This window comes from Lepidochelys kempii, chromosome 1, assembly GCF_965140265.1.
Source record: "Lepidochelys kempii isolate rLepKem1 chromosome 1, rLepKem1.hap2, whole genome shotgun sequence".
Taxonomy (NCBI): domain Eukaryota; kingdom Metazoa; phylum Chordata; order Testudines; family Cheloniidae; genus Lepidochelys; species Lepidochelys kempii.
In genome coordinates this window covers 108,404,959-108,416,613 of record NC_133256.1, presented here as the reverse complement: position 1 = coordinate 108,416,613, position 11,655 = coordinate 108,404,959, and positions in this window count along the sequence as shown.

Here is an 11,655-nt window from a genome sequence, read left to right as displayed (position 1 = left end):
ACAGACTAACACGGCTGTTCCTCTGAAACCTGTCATAGTATTTTCAGTTTGTTATATTGTTTTAGTAAACTATGGGGAGGCGCAGTTATTGTTTTCATAGCTCAGGGAGGCTCACGATGATAAAAAGTTTGAGAACTATGGGTGTAGATCAATGAAGCCTTCAAGCTACTCTAGTTTGCAGTAGAGGGACTAGCCCAGGACCTTCCCCCCTCCCCCATCCCAGAGAATCAGAGCCTCAAATTACAACAAAATCATCTATAAGAAAGTGTATTACAGCCTTATGCCTGCTGGAGCATTACAAAACACTTTACTTGCACTTGCTGCTGACTACTTGGTATAGCAGGTTCATGCCTGCCACAGTGAACTTTTCCTTTGTCTCTAATGGGGCCCAGTTAAGGCTGCAGTTGTTATTTGAGTGTGAGCTGTTGCTTTGTTTAAGAAATGCAACTTCAACTCAGGTTTTCCTGAATTTCCTACTATGAAGGCTACGTTTTAATCATGGGTATTTCTAGTAAAAGTCATGGACAAGTCACAGGCAGTAAACAAAAATCCATGGCCCATGATTGGTCCATGACTAGTACTATATAAACCTGACTAAATCTTTGGGGAGGGGGCACCTGGGAGTACTGCAGGTGCTCATGGGGGGCAGTCCGGGACCCCCATGGGTGGTCATTGGGGGATGGGGGGGAGTGGCATGCAGGCTGGGCTGGTGGGGGGGGGCAGGGGAGGGAGGATTGACAGGGCTGGCAGGCTCCCTACCCAGCTCCTCAGAAGTGGTGACATGTCCCTCCCTCAGCTTCTAGCTCCATGCGCTGCCCCTGCCCCAAGCCCTGGCTCCACAGCTCCCATTGGCTGGGAACCACAGCCAGTGGGAACTGCGGGGGCAGTGGCTGTGGGCAGAGGCAGCATGCAGAGCTAGGAGAGGAGGGAGGGACATGTCACCACTTCCAGGGAGCCCCCCCCCAAGGTAAGCACTGCCCAGACCCCTCACCCCATCCCGTGCCCCAACCCCCAGCCCTGAGCCCCCTCCCCAACCAAACTCCTGGTGCTGGTGGGGGGGAGGTGCAATGGCCTGAGACTGCCCAAGCAGTGGCTGGACCAGGGGCTGCCTGAGTGGCTCAGGCAGCCCAGGCCAGCCGCACCAGCCAATGCAGAAGTCACAGAGGTCCCAGAATCCACGACTTCCGTGACCTCTGTGAGAAACTTGCAGCCTTACCTATGATTATTTCTTTACCATTCTTGAAAGGTAATATACCCTCAAAATACTGATAACCACCCCTGCCTGAGGAGGTTAATAACTTGGAAACAAAAAGACTCAGACTTATAGACATGTAGGACTGAAGCCATCAGGTCCAGTCCTTTGAGTTGGAACAGGATCAAGTAAACCTAGACTACCCCCGAAAGTGGTTGTCCAGCCTGTTTTTTTAAAGTCTCCAATGACGGGGATTCCACAACCACTCTTGGGAACCTAGTCCAGAGTTTAAGTACCCTTATAGTTGGGAAGATTCTCCTAATATCTAACCTAAATCTCCCTTGATGCAGACTAAGCCCATTATTTCTTATCCAACCTTCCATGGACATAGAGAACTGATCATCTTCTTTCTAAGAACCCTTAACATATTTGAAGGCTGTTATAAGGTCTCCCCTCAGTCTTCTTTTCTCAAGACCAAATGTGCCCAGGTTTGTTAGGGTTTTTTTTGTTTTTGTTTCTTTTTGGGGGGGGAGAACATTCCTCCTGGGTCAAGTTTTCTAAACCTTTTATCATTTTTTTGCTGTCCTCTGGACGCTTTCCAATTTGTCCACATCCTTCCAAAATTGTGTGCCCAGAATTGGACACAGTACTCCAGCTGAGGCCTGACTAATGACAAGTAGAGCAGGACAATTAATAATACACCCCAGAATGACAGCCTTTTTTTGCAGACATATCATATTGTGGACTCATTCAATTTGTGATCCACTACAACTCCCAGATCCTTTTCAGTAGTACTGCTGTCTAGCAGTTTTTCCCCATTTTGTAGTTGTACATTTGATTTTTCCTTCCTAATTGAAGTACTTTGCTCTTGTCTTTACTGAATTTCATCTTTTTGATATCTGACCAGTTCTCCAATTTGTTACGGTCATTTTTAATTCTAATCCTGTCCTTAAAAGTGCTAGGCAACCCCTCCCAGCTTAGTGTCATCTGCAATTTTTTAAAGCAAACCCCATTATACAAGTCATTGATGAAAATACTGACTAGTACCACACCTAGGACTGTGGGACACCACTAGATAGTTCTCTGAACTGGGAGGGTGTATCAATAACTTCAATCTTTCAACCATTTATGCACACACCCCCTTATGGTAATTTCATCTAGACCACAGTTCCCTCATTTGCTTGCGAGAACATCATTAGGACTGTGCTCAAAACAAGGCAAGAGAGAGAGAGAGAAAGAGAGAGAGAAGGAATCTTGGACGAATTGACAGAGTGAGAGAACACCCATAAGTCTGATTATAATGGGGGTCAGGCCCTGGTAGCCCAAAATGAGGGCTGGTCTACACTACAGAGTTAGGCTGGTTTAACTACATTGCTCAGAACTGAAAAGTTTCATGATCTGTGCGATTTAATTATGATGACCTAATCCCCAGTGTAGACACTGGTAGGTCAAGAGAAAAAATTCTTCCTTTGATGTAGTTGTTGCCTCTCAGGAGGTGGAGTTACTACAGTGACAGAAGAATCCCTTCCAGCACTGTAATAAATGTCTCCACTATAGCCTTTTAGTGTAGACGTACCCTGAGAAACTGGACCGTAGAAACAAAATGAGGAAGACAGGTAATAATCACATCTACTTATCTTACATGGCCCTCATCATTGTGATGTCTGAGCATCCAGCATTGGACACTGAAAACTCTGGGTGCAAGAGTGCTCTGTCAAGCAAGAGTGCTTCTTACAGAGGTACCCTCTGGAAGTGGGTTGGATTGATGAAGAAATATTTGAAGAAGGTTTGGTCTTAAAGACAGGTTGTCTACCACCACATTCTGGCACCCTGCCCCCTTTCTACCACAGCCCCAAGATTTATATTCCCTTTCTGCACTGGCCCTCCTTAGGGAAGTTATCTCTGGAGGGAAGTGCAGTGATGATAGTCAACAGGTGGACAAAAGTTGAAGGGCCCTAGAACTAGATGGTGGGTGGCCAGTCCTTCCACACCACCGCCCACAGTAAAAGGAAAGAAAGATGAAATTTGCCATTGTGCAGTAGTTACAATACTTCATAATCAAAGGAATATATGTAGCACTTTAAACACAGTTACTTGGAATTCAGAGCAGTAATTTGTCATATGCAAGAATAGTTAAAGGTTTTTGGAGAAAATCTGCCATATTAGCCTATTTGCCAGGACATTAAGTGATCAGGGAAACTGCTCTTAATCTGAATACTTTAGATGCTATGAGATACAATTGGAACAATTATATCTGTTACTTAAAGTTATCAATAATAGCTCTTCGTCCTATATTGCATTTTCAAAATGCCATTAGAGACGGTCAAATAATACAAAAAAATTGTTCAGCAGATGTTGAATAGTTTTCTATAAAATATCCAAATATCACAATTAATTACCCAGATTATAAATCAGAACAAATAGTCCAAAAGTTGACTATATAAAAGTATTTAAGAATAGTTTTTCCATTATTTGCCCACCTTTAGAAAACAGCTCTGACATGGACTTCCTCACTGTCCTTAGATAAGTCATTTAACTTTTCTGTGCCTTAGTTTAAAATGGGAGTAACATCTGACAGAGGTGTTGTGAGACTAATTCATAAATGTTTGTGAAGCACTTTGAAATCCTCTAATGCAAGGAATATTATGTTAGGAGAGCTGGTCACAAATGGGAAAATTTTGTGCAAACTGAGTCCCTTTTCATACAAAATTTTAAATTTAGAAAAAAAAATATACAGCTCTAATTATTATTGTGCAAGGCTGAAAGCCAGGTAGAGTAGTGGTACTATACTGGCAGAGAAAAGAGCCAAGATCAGCAGTGAGCATTAGACAGATTCCAGGCATGTCATGAGTCCAGCGTCAATAATATTTTTCCCCAAAGAGAATTATAGTCACTAAAAAACAAAACAAAACAAGAGGGTTTTAATTTTTTTAAAAAGTCCCTTCAAATAAAGAAACTCCATATTAGGACAGCAATTGGACACTCCAGGATGCACATTATCAAAGCTTTAATGCATTTCTAGGGTGATTAAAGTCACTCAGACTTCCACCCTGTGTCTTGCAGCACACCCAGGACATGCGTTAATGGCCCAGTGTCTTATTGCTTAATTACATGATTAAGCACTTTCCATGTGGAATACAATCTGTTAAGCAACAGATTCTGGCATGTCTCACACTGAAAACACATTAGAAGTTCTTGCCATCTGTAAAGGAAAAGGGGTGGGAGGGGAAAAAAGGTACCCTTTGGCAGTACACTGTTTTAAATGGATCCAATCAAATGTGCCAGCACTGAACACTAGCAACAGTATAAAAACATGATCTTTGCTCCCAATGCCTGTCAGAATCAGCACAGGGAGATGAAACAGAAGAAGAGAGGTTGTTAGATATGGACCAGGTGGCCAATGCTCCTTAGATCTCCTGTTGGTAATGCCGAAAATCTTTTCTGAGAACTCAAGCCAGTGGTGGGCTGTAACCCCCTCATGCTGTTGAAAGCATGTTGTTCCCTAATAAAATTATTACCACTACTAGTTAAGCTACATGGACTGGACAAAACACTGGAAAAGGTACTGTCGGTGTAACCTACTCAATGTGATGCTATGTCCCGCTCTAGTGGTCACTGGACCTCACACAGAGGTTGTCAAGCCTGCTGCAGTCCAGGTTAATAGAGGTAGGTGTTTTAGCTCAGGTAACAGAGACTCGTGTTTTAGATCCAGAGATCCCAGATTCAATCCCTGCTGCCAACAATGCACACAGGGGTGCAGCATAACACAGGCACTGCCAAAACCAAGTCTGTGTTCCCTACAGACAGTTCCAAGAGACTATACTCTCCATCACATTTTAGCATCCCTTTGGCCCTACACATCCAGTCTCTGCTCTAGAAGAATGTTTAGACAAGATGTTTGGGCCATAGGCAGAAATGCAAATCAATTATAATAAATTTAGACTAGGTCAAAGGTCAGCAGGCATTGGCTGGCAGGTGGCCATCAGCTTTGGCAGGCAAATAGATTTCAGATGCACAAGCTGCAGCCTTATTTAGATCACTATGACCTAGCAACAGTAGCATATTATCCCTTGTGGTCATGAGGCTTGACAATTGCAATTCTCTCTTAGCAGGGCATCTCCAATTCTTGCTGATTGTTCTGAATGCAGCAGCACATTTGCTCACTGGTGCGAGCAGCCACCACCTTATGTTCACCCTCTGTTCTTTACCTGGGTCTATAAAATGATGGACAGACTTTGAGACAACTGTCTTCAGATCTCTTAACGGAGCAGCTCTACAGTCATTACCCAAGGAGGCCTCCAAATTGGAGCAACGCTCTGGAGGCACCAAAAAAAAAAAAAAAAGCCACATCGCAGAGTTCAATCTGGGGTCTACATCCACAAAATTCTCCTTGATCCCTAATCAGTATCAGTGCTCAGACACCTTTTATCTTTTGAGGATTCCTCACATCTTAGGTCCATAGGCAAATGTGGCATAGGTCCACTGCAGCCATAGAGTATAGAACTCAGTTTGCATTAACATTTCTGAACTCTTCTTCCATATCTGAAAGTTACCTCAACTTTTGTGAAAGATGTTTCTAGTACGATGATTGATGGTCTTATATTTAACAAACTCTTTGCACCACACTCCTTGTTTTCTTCTCTGTTGTGTCTTTTGCTCTTTACACAACAAAAGCAAAATGAAGAACTCACCCAGGCACAACTGGGTCCCAAGTAACTGTGTTTACTAAACATTTACAAACATGCAAGGCCTAACTGCATACATACTATTGCTCTGACTAGCTCTTGGCAGCTTCTGAAGCAGAGTATGCCATTAGAGGGCTCAAACTATTTAAAGGGATACTACCCTATTCCTATACACTTCATATTCTCTTTGTATTAACATTGATTAGTTTTGTTTAAATATGAGGTCCTGATTCACCAAAGCAGTTAAGCACTGTAGTTTCTCACATGCTTAAAGCTAAGCAGGTACTTAAATGTGCTTTGCTGGATCAAGACCCCAAAGAGGTTTAATTATATTTGTTTGCATTATATTGTGAAGTTTCCCCAAGTGTTTCAATAGGGGGCACCTTATAAATATGATTTTTATTATCTGTCCTCTGTTTGTGAGCATCTTCAGGGCTTGCCTTGCAACAGTATTTATATAGTTAGGTTACCACTTTGTGTTATTAACCATCTCTTACTTAAAGATTTAGAATTTGGAATGGAACAAATTATTTTTTTTAAAAACTCATAACTAAAACAAAGTTCCTTTCTGTTTAGGATTGTACGAGTACTAAACCAGAGTATCTAAAAAAAATCTTCATCTTCATGTACAGATACCTTAATCCTTTTTCCAGTCTCTCCCTTTCTCAATTAATTCTTCTCTCAGAAGGCACATAAGAGAAAAGAAGCAATGGTTCTCTTGTCCAGTGTGCAACTAATCTGATAAGCGAGTATAAAAATAAAGGGACCCACTAATATCTAGCAGCATATTGATACAGTTTAGCTCTCGGCAACATCTTCAAGATCTCATCACTAGATGGCGGCGACCTTCACAAATTTCTAATCAATGAGAGTTTTATTCTCAAAATGTGCTAACCTTCTGCATTTCTCCCATTGAATACTGACTAGTGCCACTTTTCTATTCACACTATTCTGTAAAATGCCTGTGTTACAAACAATTAGGAACTTCAGTAGATTTATTTTAAATGTGGGCATTTAGGAAAAGTATTTGTCAGAGTGCACCACCCTTACAGAAAGCTGTCAAATTTAATAGGGAATGATAACCTTGCTATAACTTAAGACCAACCTAGTGAATTCTATAGCAGAGATATAATTCCCTATTCAATTGTAGACTAATGGTTAGAGTACTTACTGTAGAACCCTCTTGGTTTCATCATTATTACATTTTCTAGAACTTTTCCATAAAGGAATACTGAGCTTTTGTACAACCATATATTTCAATTCCAGTCTCCATTAATTTTCCTATGAATTTTCAAAGCAAAACTCACTCCATATGAGAAAAAGGAATCAAGATACACAACGGAGGCAATGGGGAGTTAATCTGCATGAGCAAACTGGTCCTCTTCTGGGACTTTGCAAGATGTGACCAAGGATCACAGGAGCAATTCTGCACCCTCTTCTGAAAATTGGTCCAGCTGATGCAAAGATTTGCTCTATGCAGAAAATGGGGGGGCTATGCACCCTTAAGGATTTCACTCCCTATTTGGGTTTACTTCACACAATGAAATACGAGCAGCATTTGTCACATTTTAAGTTGATTCCGAGTTTATTACCAGAATAAGCAAGCATGTGTTTCCTTATGTTCATTTTGAGGTCTGGAGATGAGGTAAAGTATGCACTCCATACCAGACTGTACCTAAAAGCCATTTACTTTTGAGTCAATACCTCTCCAAACAAATTGGCTAATTTCTCACCCAAACTTATTAAATGCTATATTCACTACTACTCCCCAAAAAGGTAGAACAACTCAAATTTATATTTTTCTGATTAAAGTAATGATATCTCTGAAGGAGACTCTGCAAATGTTACTTCTGCAAGAAACTTGTTTTTAAAGAAGTCCAAAACTTGGTCTGTCTCAAAAAATGTAATGTTTCCATTTCTTCCTTTTGGTCTAAATTAAAAGTGAACTTAAGATCTGAGAATAGTTCCTTTTCCCACAGCCACTGTGGCCAATTACACAAATGCACACTGCACACCTTGGAAGGTGCTGACAAGTATGCTCACAGGAGTATGGAAGTTATTCTTTCTACTGTGATAGCAGCTAGAGGCCCCCATTAGGGTGTTGGTCGCATTGTACAAACACATGGTAAATGATAGTCACTGCCCTCAAAGAGATTACAATTTAAGAATAGAAAAGTGAAGGGAAATTGTGAACCTCATATGTATCAAAAAAATCTGTTGCATTAGTGGATTTTAGAGCGTGCTGAGACTGTTCGAGCATATGACTGTCAACAGTGCACACAATAAGAAAAACAGTCATGCAGATGACTCTTTCACCATGTATTTCACACAATCCTGGAATGTCACATCTGTACCATATTTTTTGTTACATCAATGTTTCCCAAAGTGTGGTACGCGTGCCCCTACTGGTACGTGAAAGGGTTTCAAGGGGTACGGAGCAGAATTTTTTATTTTACTTTATCATAATGGGACCCCCGGCCAGCAGTGGGCTGAGTGGGGCCGGCAGACAGAACCCCAGACCTGCAGCAGGCTGAGCGGCTCAGCCCGCTGCCACTCTGGGGCTCCATCAGCCGGCTCCTGCCAGCCGGGGTCCTGGCCGCTGCCCGTCTGAGCGGCTCAGGCCCGCTGCCCGTCTGAGCGGCTCAGGCCGCCAGCTCCTGCCAGCCGGGGTCCCGGCCACCAGCCCCACTCATCCCGCTGCCGGCCTGGGGTTCCGTTCACACTGGCCGGCACTCAGGGCCAGCTCCAGCTTTTTTGCTGCCCCAAGCAGCGAAGAAAAGAAAAGTGGAAGTCGTACTGCCGAAGAGCGCGCTGAAGAAAGAAGAGGGTCAGAAGCACAGCAGAACCGACGCAAACCATGCGTGTGTGTTACCGCGGCTGGGGCAATACACTTGCCTTTGTGGCATGCACAGAAGTTATACTGACGGATAAAAGTGAATAACTACTCTAAAGATCGTAGCAAGTACATACTTGGTGTATATTAATATACAAAATTGCTCTTTGTTAAACCCATTTACAATGGATCGCTGGCTAAAAACAGGAAGTTTGAAACTTACAAAAGAAAATAATTAAGGAAATGTGAATGTTAGTGATAATTATGCCGAAAAATGCAGTCATATGGCTACATCAGACAATTGTGACAAAATTAGTGAACAGTGTGAATCATAAAGGATAAAGGAGTTTGAGGCACAAGTGGTGTTCTCGTCCATCCTCCCCATGGAAGGAAAAGGCCTGGGTAGAGACCGTCGAATCGTGGAAGTCAACGAATGGCTATGCAGGTGGTGTCGGAGAGAAGGCTTTGGATTCTTTGACCATGGGATGGTGTTCCAAGAAGGAGGAGTGCTAGGCAGAGATGGGCTCCACCTAATGAAGAGAGGGAAGAGCATCTTCGCAAGCAGGCTGGCTAACCTAGTGAGGAGGGCTTTAAACTAGGTTCACCGGCGGAAGGAGACCAAAGCCCTGAGGTAAGTGGGGAAGTGGGATACCGGGAGGAAGCACGAGCAGGAGCGCATGAGAGGGGAGGGCTCCTGTCTCATACTGAGAGAGAGGGGCGATCAGCGGGTTATCTCAAGTGCCTACACACAAATGCACGAAGCCTGGGAAACAAGCAGGGAGAACTGGAAGTCCTGGCAAAGTCAAGGAATTATGATGTGATTGGAATAACAGAGACTTGGTGGGATAACTCACATGACTGGAGTACTGTCATGGATGGATATAAGCTGTTCAGGAAGGACAGGCAGGGCAGAAAAGGTGGGCGAGTTGCACTGTATGTAAGAGAGCAGTATGACTGCTCAGAGCTCAACTATGAAACTGCAGAAAAACCTGAGAGTCTCTGGATTAAGTTTAGAAGTGTGAGCAACAAGGGTGATGTCGTGGTGGGAGTCTACTATAGGCCACCGGACCAGGGGGATGAGGTGGACGAGGCTTTCTTCCGGCAACTCGCAGAATTTACTAGATCGCACGTCCTGGTTCTCATGAGAGACTTCAATCACCCTGATATCTGCTGGGAGAGCAATACAGCGGTGCACAGACAATCCAGGAAGTTTTTGGAAAATGTAGGGGACAATTTCCTGGTGCAAGTGCTGGAGGAACCAACTAGGAGCAGAGCTCTTCTTGACCTGCTGCTCACAAACCGGGAAGAATTAGTAGGGAAAGCAAAAGTGGATGGGAACCTGGGAGGCAGTGACCATGAAATGGTGGAGTTCAGGATCCTAACACAAGGAAGAAAGGAGAGCAGCAGAATACAGACCCTGGACTTCAGAAAAGCAGACTTTGACTCCCTCAGGGAACTGATGGGCAAGATCCCCTGGGAGAATAACATGAGGGGGAAAGGAGTCCAGGAGAGCTGGCTGTATTTTAAAGAATCTTTATTGAGGTTACAGGGACAAACCATCCCGATGTATAGAAAGAATAGTAAATATGGCAGGCGACCAGCTTGGCTTAACAGCGAAATCCTTGCTGCTCTTAAATACAAAAAAGAAGCTTACAAGAAGTGGAAGATTGGACAAATGACCAGGGATGAATATAAAAATATTGCTCGGGCTTGCAGGAGTGAAATCAGGAAGGCCAAATCATACCTGGAGTTGCAGCTAGCAAGAGATGTTAAGAGTAACAAGAAGGGTTTCTTCAGGTATGTTAGCAACAAGAAGAAAGTCAAGGAAAGTGTGGGCCCCTTACTGAATGAGGGAGGCAACCTAGTGACAGAGGATGTGGAAAAAGCTAATGTACTCAATGCTTTTTTTGCCTCTGTCTTCACGAACAAGGTCAGCTCCCAGACTACTGCACTAGGCAGCACAGCATGGGGAGAAGGTGACCAGCCCTCTGTGGAGAAAGAAGTGGTTCGAGACTATTTAGAAAAGCTGGACGAGCACAAGTCCATGGGGCCGGAGGCGTTGCATCCGAGAGTGCTAAAGGAGTTGGCGGCTGTGATTGCAGAGTCATTGGCCATTATCTTTGAAAACTCATGGCGATCGGGGGAGGTCCCAGATGACTGGAAAAAGGCTAATGTAGTGCCCATCTTTAAAAAAGGGAAGAAGGAGGATCCTGGGAACTACAGGCCAGTCAGCCTCACCTCAGTCCCTGGAAAAATCATGGAGCAGGTCCTCAAGGAATCAATTCTGAAGCACTTAGAGGAGAGGAAAGTGATCAGGAACAGTCAGCATGGATTCACCAAGGGCAAGTCATGCCTGACTAATCTAATTGCCTTCTATGACGAGATAACTTCATCTGTGGATGAAGGGAAAGCAGTGGACGTGTTGTTCCTTGACTTTAGCAAAGCTTTTGACATGGTCTCCCACAGTATTCTTGCCAGCAAGTTAAAGAAGTATGGACTGGATGAATGGACTATAAGGTGGATAGAAAGCTGTCTAGATTGTCGGGCTCAACGGGTAGTGATCATGTCTAGTTGGCAGCCGGTATCAAGTGGAGTGCCCCAGGGGTCGGTCCTGGGGCGGTTTTGTTCAATATCTTCATAAATGATCTGGAGGATGGTGTGGATTGCACCCTCAGCAAGTTTGGAGATGACACTAAACTTGGAGGAGTGGTAGATATGCTGGAGGGCAGGGATAGGATACAGAGGGACCTAGACAAATGGGAGGATTGGGCCAAAAGAAATCTGATGAGGTTCAACAAGGACAAGTGCAGAGTCCTGCACTTAGGACGGAAGAATCCAATGCACCGCTACAGACTAGGGACCGAATGGCTAGGCAGCAGTTCTGCAGAAAAGGACCTAGGGGCTACAGTGGACGAGAAGCTGGATATGAGTCAACAGTGTGCCCT